The sequence below is a fragment of the Capricornis sumatraensis genome, chromosome 10 (genome assembly GCF_032405125.1).
Source record: "Capricornis sumatraensis isolate serow.1 chromosome 10, serow.2, whole genome shotgun sequence".
NCBI lineage: Eukaryota > Metazoa > Chordata > Mammalia > Artiodactyla > Bovidae > Capricornis > Capricornis sumatraensis.
This window is the reverse complement of record NC_091078.1, coordinates 102,802,985-102,817,118: the sequence shown is the minus strand read 5'-3', so window position 1 is coordinate 102,817,118 and position 14,134 is coordinate 102,802,985. Positions and strand designations below refer to the sequence as shown.

Below are 14,134 nucleotides of genomic sequence, written 5' to 3'. Positions count from 1 at the left end.
AGATAATCACGATGGTGTGATCACTCATCTAGAGCCAGACATCCTGGAATGTGAAGTCAAGTGGGCCTTAGGAAGCATCACTACGAACAAAGCTAGTGGAGGTGATGGCATTCCAGTTGAGCTGTTTCAAATCCTGAAAGATGATGCTGTGAAAGTGCTGCACTCAATATGCCAGCAAATTTGGAAAACTCAGCAGTGGCCACAGGACTGGAAAAGGTCAGTTTTCATTCCAATCCCAAAGAAAGGCAATGCCAAAGAATACTCAAACTACCACACAATTGCACTCATCTCACATGCTAGTAAAGTAAATTCTCCAAGCCAGGCTTCAGCAATACGTGATCCGTGAACTTCCTGATGTTCAAGCTGGTTTCAGAAAAGGCAGAGGAACCAGAGATCAAATTGCCAACATTCACTGGATCATGGAAAAAGCAAGAGAGTTCCAGAAAAATATCTATTTCTGCTTTATTGACTATGCCAAAGCCTTTGACTGTGTGGATCACAATAAACTGTGGAAGATTCTGAAAGAGATGGGAATATCAGACCCCCTGAGCTGCCTCTTGAGAAATCTGTATGCAGGTCAGGAAGCAACAGTTAGAACTGGACATGGAACAACAGACTGGTTTCAAATAGGAAAAGGAGTACATCAAGGCTGTATATTGTCACCCTGCTTATTTAACTTCTATGCAGAGTACATCATGAGAAACGCTGGACTGGAAGAAACACAAGCTGGAATCAAGATTGTCAGGAGAAATATCAATAACCTCAGATATGCAGATGATACCACCCTTATGGCAGAAAGTGAAGAGGCGCTAAAAAGCCTCTTGATGAAAGTGAAAGAGGAGAGTGAAAAAGTTGGCTTAAAGCTCAACATTCAGAAAACAAAGATCACGGCATCTGGTCCCATCAGTTCATGGGAAATAGATGGGGAAACAGTGGAAACAGTGTCAGACTTTATTTGGGGGGGGGACTCCAAAATCCCTGCAGATGGTGACTGCAGCCATGAAATTAAAAGACACTTACTCCTTGGAAGGAAAGTTATGACCAACCTAGATAGCATATTCAAAAGCAGAGACATTACTTTGCCAGCAAAGGTCCATCTAGTCAAGGCTATGGTTTTTCCTGTGGTCATGTATGTATGTGAAAGTTGGACTGTGAAGAAGGCTGAGCGCCGAAGAATTGATGCTTTTGAACTGTGGTGTTGGAGAAGACTCTTGAGAGTCCCTTGGACTGCAAGGAGATCCAACCAGTCCATTCTGAAGGAGATCATTCCTGGGATTTCTTTGGAAGGAATGATGCTGAAGCTGAAACTCCAGTACTTTGGGCACCTCATACAAAGAGCTGACTCATTGGAAAAGACTCTGATGCTGGGAGGGATTGGGGGCAGGAGGAGAAGGGGACGACCAAGCATGAGATGGCTGGATGGCATCACTGACTCGATGGACATGAATTTGAGTGAACTCCAGGAGTTGGTGATGGACAGGGAGGCCTGGCGTGCTGCGATTCATGGGGGTCGCAAAGAGTTGACATGACTGAGCGACTGAACTGAACTGAACTGAACTTACATAAGCGTTATTGGGGCATCTGTTACATATATTGCTATCACTTTAAGTGACTTTGGGGAAGCTGGTTTGATGCTACTTGTATTTTAAGCCCTGAATCAAACAATTACTAAATCAGCAGCCAACAGCACTGACCTCTCACAAGCTCCTAGGAGACGTCTGTGTGATTATTAACAAATAATAAATAGTAAGCATCTCAGCATGAAGGAGTCTTAAGCACCTTAACCCCGATCCTCCGTTTAATTGTCCCAAGGACCTGTTGGGGTGAGTTCTTATTATTATCTCTGTTTTGCAGATGAGGAAACTGGGGAATAGAAACCTTGTGTCACTAGCCCGGGGTCGCACACTCACGATCCGGAAACCTATGCTTATAACTGCTGATACTCTTGAGCTATTAATATTTTCTCAGACTTGCAATGTGAAGTCCCTCCTAAAATCAACAGAAAACTCTGACAGCCTTGGACCAATCAGTAGGACCTTTTCCCCAAAGTCATAACACACACACGATGCATTTCATTATCCAACCATGTACGTAATCCAGTGTTATTTCAGTATTTAATTGCAGTTCTGTTTTTCTGCAATCATATGCACAAGGTTTGCTTCAACTTAAGATGGGGTATTTAAAATCCAGCTTAATATTTAAAATCCAAAGTACACATGCTTTAAAAAGTTTTAACATTTCATGCTTCTAGTGATTCAGTTGACATGTTAGGAGGCACACGCACATATGAAGGATTTTTAAGGCAAGTGATCTCGGGGATTCATCACGTTTCTCACATAATGGAATAGATTAGAATTTCTAAGATGTATTTATAAATAATAATCTAGCCGCCCCTTGCCGGGAGCTCTGCCGGAACATGGCGGCGGCCGCGGAGCTGACGCTGCTGGAGAAGTCTCTGGGGCTGAGTAAAGGGAACAAGTACAGCGCTCAGGGCGAGCGCCAGATTCCAGTTCTTCAGACAAACAATGGTCCAAGTCTAACGGGACTGACTACCATAGCAGCTCACCTAGTCAAGCAGGCCAACAAGGAATATTTGCTGGGGAGCACGGCAGAGGAGAAAGCCGTGGTTCAGCAGTGGTTAGAATACAGGGTAACTCGAGCGGACGGACACTCCAGTAAAGACATCCACACTGTCCTGAAGGATCTTAATTCATACCTTGAAGATAAAGTCTACCTTACAGGATATAACTTCACATTAGCAGATATCCTGTTGTATTATGGGCTTCATCGCTTTATTGTTGACCTGACAGTTCAAGAGAAGGAGAAATACCTTAACGTGTCGCGCTGGTTTTGTCACATTCAGCACTGTCCAGGCATTAGGCAGCGTCTGTCTAGTGTTGTCTTCATCAAGAACAGACTATATTCTAACTCCCAGTAGAAGCCACCCACGCCCCGCCCAGAAGAGGGAGTAACCCATGTCCAGTGGGAAGTGTGTTTCAGACCAGAGGACTGACGTGAACTGATATGCACCCGTTCTCTATTTGTTGAAGTTGGTAGAATTTAAGTACAGACTCATGTCCCAGCGTTTTGTCTGTTTTTTTTTTAGTTGACATTTTGCAGTTTTTTTTAATGTAAAACTTCAGCTGCTGTCAAAACTTGAGTTGAAATCAAGTTATCAATTATCTTGGTTTTTATAGATATAGATGAAATTTCTGTTAATAAAAGTTGCAAATCAGTGGTTTAATCTTAAAAAAAAAAAGTCCTTCCAGTGATTGATGTATTTGACTGGTTATTGACCTCTTTCATCTTGTAAAATTCATTTCCCCCTTCTGCGTATTTCTAGTAGTTTGTTGATTAACAGCTAGAGTAAATTGTCACCAAGGAGACAATAGGGGGAGACAGATGGATTTGTCTTTCGATATTTATGTGAGCCAGTAAAGGTGGTTGAGAAAAAAATAAAAAATTAAATAAATAATAATCTAAAAATTGATCAATTACTTGCTATTCTCAAACCCTTTGTGAACTTTTATCCTGTGGTCAAGTCATGCCTGAAGGTTGCAGTTACTATATGTCCTGTAAGAACGGACAGGTCTTATTCTGGGGTTGAAGCCATCATTCCCTTGCCACTCCAGTTCCTAGGGAGAGAGAACACCTCTGGTTCCCGGGGCGGGGGGGGTCATGTCCCCAAGGGACGGGGCTATTTCCGGAAGTGAAACCAAGCAGGGCACAGCCGGGGGCCTGTCGGTCATGTGAAGCCAGACCAGTGTTGTCGGGCTGACCACCCATGTACCACATGCTACAAACAGAGCCTGGACCGCTTTACCAAGGCTGCCCCCCTGGGGCGCGGCGGGTAACACTGGCAGGGGAGCCAGCCCAGGGGACAGCTGTGTAGGTTCTGGGGCCTGAGATGGCCAGCATGAAGTGGAGTTCATCCCCACCTTGCCTGCGTGGCCTTGGGCTCCTCCGTGGCTCAGCCCTCTCTTCTGGGGTTCCCTTGTCTAGGTACAAGTGCCCTCGGGACATTGTGGATGTGCAGGCTGGGGATCTGGGCTTGGGAGGGTCTGGGAAGGTTTTCAGAGTCAAAGCTTGGTCTGTTGTCAGTGACCCCAGCTTGTGGCCAGGCTTGGAGTCAGCAGTGGAGAATCAGATTCTGAGCCGAAGAGGAGACCCAAGGGCATCTGGAATGATGTGTTAGGAATGAGGGCTGTCATTGGTAGCATGACAAGACTTCAAGGCACCTTTTAGAGTTCGACACTGTGCCAGACGATCTCAGGAAGAATACACGGCCGAGGCGGTGGACATTGGAAGGGAAACCAGCCCGCCTCGGTCAGACCTGGGACTGCAGAGCCGCTGCCTGGCACGGCAACATCCCCTTCCACAGAACTCAGGAGAAGCTTAACATCCCGTGGCCGCCCTCACAGTGTCCTGGTGATCATGGAGCGATTTTGCAGACACACTGTGTACGTGGCCGGGGTCTCTTCTGTGGACAGGTGATTGAGGATGTCTTACAGTAAAGGGCGTTCTGTGTTGGCAGAGCAGAGTGACGGGTCTCTTCTCTGTGCTGATCACCTTTCAAGGGTGATGTTGTAACAGTGTGGGGAGCGAAAGAGGAGCTTGGACAAGAGAAAATCTGTATTCAGAAAGCACAAAGCAAAAAAGAAAGGGAAAAAAAAAAAAAAGCACCATAAATGAAGTTTCTTTATCCTTGTTTTTCAAACTCTGGAAGTAAGTTACAAATCAGTGTCATGGATCACAACCAGGACCCCACCCTGCCTCATACAACAGAGAGCAAAGTAGAAGGCACCAGAATATTCCATCATCGCCAGGGACCAGGTTCATGGCATTTTTGTTTTAATCATATGTATATACATATATACTATATGTATATATGCAGCTTCTCTGGTGGCGCTAGTGCTAAAGAACCCGCCTGTCAATACAAAGGATGGAAGAGACGGGTTCAGTCCTTGGGTTGGAAGATCCCCTGGAGGAGGGCGTGGCAACCCGCTGCAGTATTCTTGCCTGGAGAATCCCATGGACAGAGGAGCCTGGCGGGTTCACAGTCCACAGGGCTGCAAAGAGTCAGACACGACTGAAGTGGCTAGGCACACATGCACGCCTACTATGTATGATGTGCTGCTTGTTGATGTAAAATAAATTTATACTTAATAGATTATGGTCAAAAAACTTTTTGAACCACTGGCTTCAGAGTATCAGGTAAGGGGGGGGGAATAAAAAGCACAAAGTTTCGATTAGACAAATTAGACAAACCAAAACAGAAGAATTACAGTCATGTATTCAAAAGTCACGGCAGTTGGTTTTTTGTTCTAAAAGCTTCAAAATACTACAAAGAGGAAAACGTATGAAATTCATGGCAAATCTACAAAAATTCTTTGTTCTTCTGGAAACTGTCTTTGCTGATTGAAACTCTGATCCACTCATAAATATTGACTTTCCTAGCACAAAGAGATGCTGATTTACCTGTCATTTCCGAAATGTCTTTGAACAAATCAAATTTCATGTTGAAACCTGGAGCCTCAAGAAGCAGCTAGATAACGAGGAAACATGCATTTCTTGGCTCCTTCCCAAAACCTACTGAAAGGACAGTAAATGAATAAAAAGATATAACCTGAAGGACAGAGAAAATCCAAGAGGCATAGGGTGTGGAAACTCATTTTTGGAAGATACAACATGCAGGGACAGTGACAGCTACCTTGGCACAGAACTTGAACACTAAAGTGCCCCCAGGGGGAGATGCCAGCCAGACACACCGGCCCCTGCTTCCCAAATAGGCTCAGAAGCCGGAGGCACAGGGTCTGGGAAGGCCACGATGGGGGTAAAGACAGGAGCGCCAGTTGAGTGTCTTATAAGGAACCCTGAGACCCTCATCCCCTGACCTCACGCTATACAGACTGCTCTGTAGTGACTGCTCTCCTGCCCTGGCAGGAGACAGGAAGTTTATTCAAATTACAAGAACTAGAAGAGAAACAGGCCCCCATCCGCAACACACACACACACACACACACACACACACACACACACACACGCAGAGACACGCACACGCACTTTGGATTCAACTTCTAAACGGGGGGCTTGTTTTCTGCCTGCCAAGTTCCCTTCCTTGAGATGCAAACTATATGCTCAATAGAATCACAATTCTGAGTTCCACAGTGTTTTTGTCGAAAGACCACCACTGCCACCTGAAGGTGGCAGAAAGGACCCCTGGGAAGGGCTTTCGATCGCCCTGGCTCAGGAGCTTGGATTTTATCTGCTTACTCAAAGGTGCCAAACTAGTTCTGAGGCCCAGAACCATAAGAGATGCTGCTTGGCCTGCAGAGTTTAGAAACCGGTTGCAAACTGCCAGTACTTTAAAGGTAAGAGATTTCACATTTACACGTCTGGATTCCTGGCTTCTCTTGAGAAATCTGAGATACGGTGTCTCTGGGCCACATTCCAGGTGCCGGTGAGGGGGCTCTGTCTCTTTAAGTGGGTAGTGAGCTTGCCAGGGGTCACTAACACCATTTAACATATGAATGGTGCCTCCCTGAGACTGCCTGCTAGACTCCTACCCCAACTCAAGGTCCTCACCTTAGGCATCTGAGTTTTCCCTTCAGCCCTAAGCAACGCAGAACCATTAAAAGAACTTCTTAAACAGAAGAGGGCTAGGAGTGGCTGTTTCAGCAGCAGCACAAAGGGAGCAAGGAAGGGTGGATGAGTGAATGGATACGGGGGAAGCTACTTGGATTAGTTAGGAAGGCTAGGAAACCACAGCAGTTAAGACAGAGACAAGACCTAAACTTGGAGCCAGAGGAGGAGGGGCCAAATGTGAGGGTAAAACCAAGGGGATTTGTGCTGTTTAGACCCTCAGTCTTGACTGTTGCACCCAGAGCTCCCTGGAAGCCGGAGGCCTCTAGCAGCGGCCCCTCTCTCCCCAAGGCTGAGGGTGGAATCCAAAGCAAAGCACTTGAGAGGCTTTTCCAAGGAATCTCTGCTTTGAGGTGCATTTCCTGGGCTACAGTGAACAGGTTGTGGGGTGGAACTCATCTCTTAGCAAACTCAAGGAATGCTGTTTTAGACAGCTGACAGCCCCAAGTGGCTTAGCTCTTGAAGTGGTGCTGGGTTAGTAAAGAACTCCAAGCCTCACGACTCAAAGAGGCCCAATTAGATGACGTTTATGAACACAACATACTCCCGAGCATATTCTAAAACAGGGGACCAAGGGCAGGCAGATTTTTTAAAAGTAGGTTTATTTATTTGCCGTGCCTCGTGGGATGCAGGATCTTAGTTCCCAGTCCAGGGGTCAAACCTGTGCCTTCTGCCGTGGAAGCGTGGTCTTAACCACTGGACCACCAGGGAAGTCCCAGCAGGTGCCCTCTTCTGAGAAGGTAGTCTGATTTTCCCTTATGTTTTCAAGATAATGTGAACTAAGTACAGCTTATTAAGGCATGGGATCCAGGGGGCAGAAACCAAAGAGTTAGCACTTCCCCGACCAGGGATTTAATATCCCTGGTCATGCTGCTCAGCGTGGCCAAAAAACCAAATAGAAACAACAACAAAAACCCCTTAGAGTCATGACTCAGTAAAAGCCATTCCAGAGCGGCCCGGGACCCACTCTTGCAGTGTTCCTATGTTCCAGAACCATCCATCCACCGCAGCACCGGGCTTCCTCTACCTAGGAAGAACAAGGGCCACTGATACAGAAGCTGAGACTTCCCCAAGTAACCTTCTACCGTAACAAAGCTCGACTGTGACAGAATCACAGAGGTGGGTAGAAGAGAAAGGTTTCCTTCTTTTCTAAGTCCTCCAGGACAGAAGAGACGAAGCAGAAGGAATTCCCTAGCGGCCCCAACCATTCTCAGTGGCTAGGCTTTCACTGCCCAGCGCGTGGGCTCAATACTGGTTTGGAAACTAAGATCCCTCAAGCTGGGCAGCATGACCAAAATATATATATAACTTAGCAGAAATCACTACCGATAAATGTCCCAGCATATGCCAACCAGGTGACTTTGCAGATGTTATTCTCCCTCTGTTAAAGGTTTTCTGCCTCTTCAGTTGTGAAAAAAATAAGAAAAAATACCATCTACTTCAAAGGGTTATTGTGAAGATTAAACAGGATAATGTGTGAGTATAAGGAATGTGCAATCTGGTATTGAGTGATTACATCTATTCATATTCCAAGTTATTTTTTTTTTAAAAAGGCTAGTAACAATTATGTGAGGTTTAAAAGTTTATTTTACAAACATGTCATAATTATATAAATGACAGAAGTGTCACAAATACTATATACAATAACAAGCTATTACAGAAAAATGATACAAAGATGTACATAAGTACTTATGAAGGTAATCATTAAGTCTTCCTAGTCTATGAAAATAAAAAGGAAAAACCATTATTTACGCTATCACAAAAGCCATACCTTTTAGGTAAAAAGAAACTCTACTTGATAATAGTAATTTGAAAAACTTAGCATGTCTACAACTATTATTTAAAACTTGATTTTCATTAACACTTATCATTTAAACACAGATAAGCCTGGATGGCAAAAAACATCTACTCAGGTACAAAATGAAAACTGCGTGATCTACTTCCTGCTCTCAGTTAATGATTGCAGAACAGACCTGTTTAAGTGTTGTGGGGAAAAAGACCTGTCCAGAGGACCACACAGGCCGAGGAGGGAATGGCTGGATCTCATTCACAAGCTCTGTGTAGGGAGCTAGAAGGCCCGGGCTCACAGGCCAGCTCCAGGAAGTCCAACTAAACCATGTTTTCACTTGAGTTCATCTGTAAAAACGAGCTGATGATACCAACACTGTTCATCATACACTGTTGCTGGGAAAAGCATTCACTAGGTGCCCACTTCATACCCACTGTGTACTAGGTACTGTGCTGAGGTCTGAGAAAAGGACAAGGCACATTTCAGTACAGGCTCAGTGTGGGTAGGTGCTGAGGCAATGCAGATACAAGTGCTGGGTACTGCCAGAGAGATCATTCCCAGTGCTTCTGTGAATAAATAGTCTTCAGGCAGTCAAGAAGTTAAAAGAAATTCTTGAACGAAAAGTTTTCTTTTTGCCACACGTTTTTGGAGTTCGCTCAGTGATTTGAGCCCGTGGCGTGCATCAGAATGACCTGGGATGCCCAGTAGACATGCTCATGCCAGGCCCCACCCAGAGCTTTCAGACCCAGCATGCGCCTGGAAGTTCTGAAGTGCACTCCCCAACCAAGAATACTTAAAAGGTTGATAAAACAACTTTCAAAGTAACTGTGAATGCAAATGTGGATACTTCCTATTAAGAGTAAAAAAGAAAAAAAGTACAGCTAGTGTAACACAACGCGTGTATTTTTGTTATAAAATCCATCAAGCGTTACAAAGTCACTTAACAGCTACCACTAAAAACTTCTGCCCAACACACAGTGGAGCAAAAAAATGGCAGTGCCCACCTCAGTTTGCAGAGGCCTGTCACCTGCTGATACTGTAACAGCAGTCTGCCAGTGCATGTCCACGTACTTCTGTTTCCTGAGGCAGAAAAGTGCTCAAGATTATGAAGGCTTGCTATTACATTTTTTTAAAAAGTCTTTATTGAATTTGTTACAATACTGCTTCTGTTTTTGTGCCCACAAGGCATGTGGGATCTTAGCTCCTGGACCAGGCCTCCTCTTCCTTGCATTGGAAAGCCAAGTCTTAACCACTGGACCGCCAGGAAGGTCCTGCTATTACTGTTAATATCAACATTAACCAAAGTTTTAACCGGCAATTTACTGACCACTACTACAAACAGAGCAAACCGATGCGGCATGGCTTACAACAGAAAAGTTCTAAAGGACTGTATCGCAGATTTGGCCTCACTTTCTGCACCTGTAGCACCAGAGAGGTCACTTTTCTGGGCATCAGTTCTTTCACCTCAGGTAAAATGAAATAACAGTGGCTTGTTCACAGAACTGCGAGTATTAAATGCAGAAAATCATAAGCCATCAGAGAAACATTATTGTTTAGTATTCATTTCAAAATCTAGTACAGTTCTGTTTGCCCCCTCCCCCCAAAAAACCCCACAAAAAACCTCAATGTATTTATTTTAAAGCTATAGCTAGAAGTGGTATACAACATTGAAAACCTAACTTGGGGGGAGGAAAGTACACAATGACAAAGCAGTACATGTTTACAAGGATTTATCAAGATACTGTGTTCCCTTAGGCATATCATTTGACCTTTCTGGTTCTCACCTTCCTCTTCCTTGAGAAGTGAAAACAAGGAAAATGGGTGTGTTAAAGCATTTCCTATCAAATAAAAATATTACAAGATTATGGACAAAATACTCAAAGTTGAGGTCACACTGATAAAAGCTAAATGGCTACTGGTTAAAAAAAAAAGGTTAAATCATCCATCTTCGAGTAAGAATTTATTAATAATAAACAAGAAAAGTTCAGGAAAGAAAATCAATTAGCAGCGGATCTTAGGCCTATCGAAAAGAACGGTCATCAAGCGGTCTGGCCTATGCAGCTCAGGGCGTCCCAAATAAAACGGCAGTCTGCACCATGCAAAGCAAGTAAAACCATCACTATGAGAGAGATATATCTAGGGAATACCTACAACCCAAGATTCATAGGATCAAGAGGAGCAACTGTATTTGTATACGTAAGCAACTCTACAAGGAGTTTCTTTGTATACACTTAAGCATTGTTGCACTTCATTGGTAGGACTGATTGATGCTGAAGCTGAAGCTCCAATCCTTTGGCCACCTGATGAGAACTGACTCACTGGGAAAGACCTCGATGCTGGGAAAGACTGAAGGCAGGACAAGGGACGGCAGAGGCTGAGACGGTTGGATGGCATCACCGACTCGATGGACATGAGTTTGAGCAAGCTCCGGGAGTTGGTGATGGACACGGAGGCCTGGCGTGCTGCAGTCCATGGGGTCGCCAAGAGTCGGACACGACTGAGCGACTGAACTGAACGGAAGCACTGTTGTTCAGTTTCTAATCGCGAGGAGACTCTGGACGTAAGACTTGGGGCATATATTCCAGAAAAGACAGTGACAGGCTTGGGAGGGCTTCAACACGTTACCTGATACTCCCAGAAGCTGGTGCATCCTCGGATCATCCGGACCGAGGGCACGAACCGAGGGCACGCACCGGTCAACGCCCACCCAACAAACCACCCACTTCCGCCCTCCGGGCGCTCCGCCGCCATCACTTCTTCAGTCCACAAGCACAGAGGCTTCGGCTGGGCTCGGCGGAGGCCCGGGTGGGGGACGTTACGGCGAGAACACGGTCCCCACCCGGCCTCGAGGAGCTCGCGGGCGGGCCACTCCGAATAACGGGGAGGCGGGCGTTCCCGGCCTTTGACAACGCCCAGCCAACCGCACGCCCCGACGACCTCGGCGTTTAAGCTCCGCGGTGGCCGTATGGCGGCGCGGCCGAGCCCGGACGGCGACCCCGGCGGACACCGGAGCCGCCGCCCGGGCCGCGGCCGCGGAGGGGCCTGCCGGAGCGGCGCGGCCGGCGCGTTCCGGCGCGCGCGCGCGCCTCAGCCAATCGCGTGCTCGCCCGCCCCCCGCGGCCGCGACGAGGCTGGCGCTGGGAAGAGGAAGAAGAACATTCGCCCTCCTCCTCCCAGCGCGCGGGCGGCGGCGGCGGCGGCGGCACCGGGGTCACGAACTCTGACCTTTCACTGACAAAAACAATAACAAACCCCTCCTTCCCCGCGACCCCGGCGGCGCCTCCGGGCCCGCCCCCGCCGTCCAGCTCCCACCTCGGCGTCCCGTCTCTCGCCAGCTGCCCCGCGAGCCTAAGCGGCCCGGGGGCTCCCGCCAAACGCCGACGCCGGGAAGCCGGCCTCCCCCCCGCGCCCTGCCCTCCGCGCCGGGGGCCGACCCGCCGCAGACACGGGACCTGCTTCGAGGCCGCTTTGGCGCCAAATCCTGAGGTAAAAATTGAAGGGAAAAAAAAAAAAAAAGGGCCGGGGCGGGCTCGGGCCGGCGGCGGAGGGGGCGGGCCTGGCGCGCGGACATGGAGGCGCCGCGGCGGCGGCGGCTGAACCCGACCCTTTTACCTTTGCCACGGGGCGGTGGCGCCGGCCGCTTTGCATAGTGGGCCGGGCCGCTCCCCTCCCCTCCCCGCCCGCGGCCGGCGAGGCGAGCGGGCTCCCCCTGACCGGCCCGGCCGGCGCGAGGGTGGGGGCGGAGGGGGGACACCGCGGCCCCGCCTCACAGTTGGCCCTCCGCCAGCGTCGCCATTTTGTCCTCGGCGGCGACGGCTCCGGCTGGGCCGGGCTCCCCTCCTCCTCCTCCTTCATCGCCTGCTCCTCCCAGAGCCCTCCTTCCCTCACTCCCCGGTTCCTCTCCCCTCCGCTTCCCGCCCGCCGTTGGCGACCGCCGTGGCCCAACCGCCGTTTCGGTTTTTTTTTTTCCCCTGAAGGGGAGGGTTGGAGGAAAGGGAGGAAGGCGGGTGTGTGGGTGCGACCTTATGAGTGACAGCTGAGGGGGTCAATTGGCGCCCAGATAGGAGGGCCGGGGCCTCGCGGCCCCGCCCCCTGGGCCTCTGCTGATTGGGCTTTGCTGGCAGGGGGTGGTCCCCGCGCGGCGCGGGCGCCCTTGGCGGGGCGGGAGCAGAGACCCGGGCGCGGCGTGGGGGCTTGGGGGCGGGGCCTGGGGGCGGGGCCTGGGGCGGGGCGCGGCCGGGGGCGCGTGGGACGCGCGGGGACGCGGCGAGGGCTGGGGCGCGCCCTCCGCCTGGTGCGCGTCCGGAGTGAGTGCTGCTGAACAATAGTAATAAAGGTGATGAAGCATCCTGAACCCAGGGCCGTCGGCTCGTGGGATAGGGCGTTGTGGAATCGATACCTCTTAGGGCTCCTGCCCGTGTTGTCGGCGCGGCTGCGGGCGAATCCCCTTCCTGAGGCTCAATTTCATCGACCCTAAAATGGGAGGATGGGCGTTCTTAGCAGGCCGGACCTCCCTTCTCAGCTCGTGTGAGGTGCTCAACTCAGAAAATGGAGTCCAGGCTACTTTGCAAACCTCGAGTCCTGCAGAAGTGGTGTTATTGTTGAAAATGGAGTGTGGAGTCACCTGGAGTGGAAAGCTTACGGGTATGGAGGGCTTCAGAGAACAGAGGGGAATCCGGAGTATTGTCTTTTCATTCGTTGGTTAAATATGTATTCGCTCAGCCCAGGGTCCTGGAATACATTCAGAGAACCAGGTAGACCAGGCCCCTGCTCTCCTAGAATTGGGGGTGTGGGGTGATGTGTTGCAGGCCTGAGAAAACTGCCATTGAGTGGTCAGGGAAGGCCTTTGTGAGAAGGTGATTCAGTAGAAGAAACCACGGAAGGAATAGCGTGAGAGAAAAGGGCCAGTGCAGAGCCCCAGGAGGGAGGGCATTTGGTGTGCAGTGAGGCTCTGCGCTAGTTCATTGCTCCATCCGTTTCCCCCCCTCTACCTCCGAGCTGAAGTCTTGTGAAATATGATAAAGGTAACGGAGAATAATAATCAACGAGAGTCAGGGAAAATAAAGCCATGAAATGCATAGCTGTTGAATACATGACTTGGTGGGAAAGCATCAGAAAATCAGTTTGCTGCTGCTGCTGCCAAGTCGCTTCAGTCGTTTCCGACTGTGCGACCCCATAGACGGCAGCCCACCAGGCTCCCCCATCCCTGGGATTCTCTAGGCAAGAGTACTGGAGTGGGGTGCCATTGCTTTCTCCGGAAAATCACTTTACTTCCACATTAAAATCCTTTGTCATCCCTTCAATTCCTCAGATACTTGCTGAGCCCCACTATTACCCAGGTGCTAGATGATTCATTGGTGGGTGTCAAGTATGTGATTGTAATTCCAAACACTTGCATTCTGTTCTCTCCCTCTTCCCTCAATATATCTCTGTACATACATACCTACGTACATAAGTTGTAGGCAGAAGCTAGTCTTGTGGTTAACAGTGCCAGTATTTACTAGCCCTGTGACTTCGGGTAAGTTCTTTAACTTTTTTGAGCCTCAGTGTCTTCATCTGGACAGTGAATAGAACTTTCCTTCTAGAATTCAGGATTAAATGAGTTAAATGTAAATAAGGAGCTTAGAAAAGTGTGTAGTAAATGCTCACAGTTTGAGTTATTGTCGTGAAGAACTAGCTGTCTGGAAAAGACATTGAACTGGT

General features: G+C 48.6%; 1 protein-coding gene and 1 pseudogene across 1 annotated transcript in view; both read left to right on the top strand.

Annotated features, from left to right (window-relative positions):
• Positions 1 to 2,416: 2,416 nt before the first annotated feature.
• LOC138087831 (eukaryotic translation elongation factor 1 epsilon-1 pseudogene) lies at positions 2,417 to 2,938 on the top strand (annotated as a pseudogene).
• An 8,899-nt stretch (positions 2,939 to 11,837) lies between these two features.
• The window catches only part of NR2C2 (nuclear receptor subfamily 2 group C member 2), a 110,242-nt gene continuing 107,945 nt past the window's right edge, over positions 11,838 to 14,134 (top strand). Inside the window, exon 1 of the mRNA XM_068983182.1 lies at positions 11,838 to 11,917. The gene's annotated coding sequence lies outside the window, so the exon portion shown is untranslated. The remainder of the gene's footprint in view (positions 11,918 to 14,134) is intronic.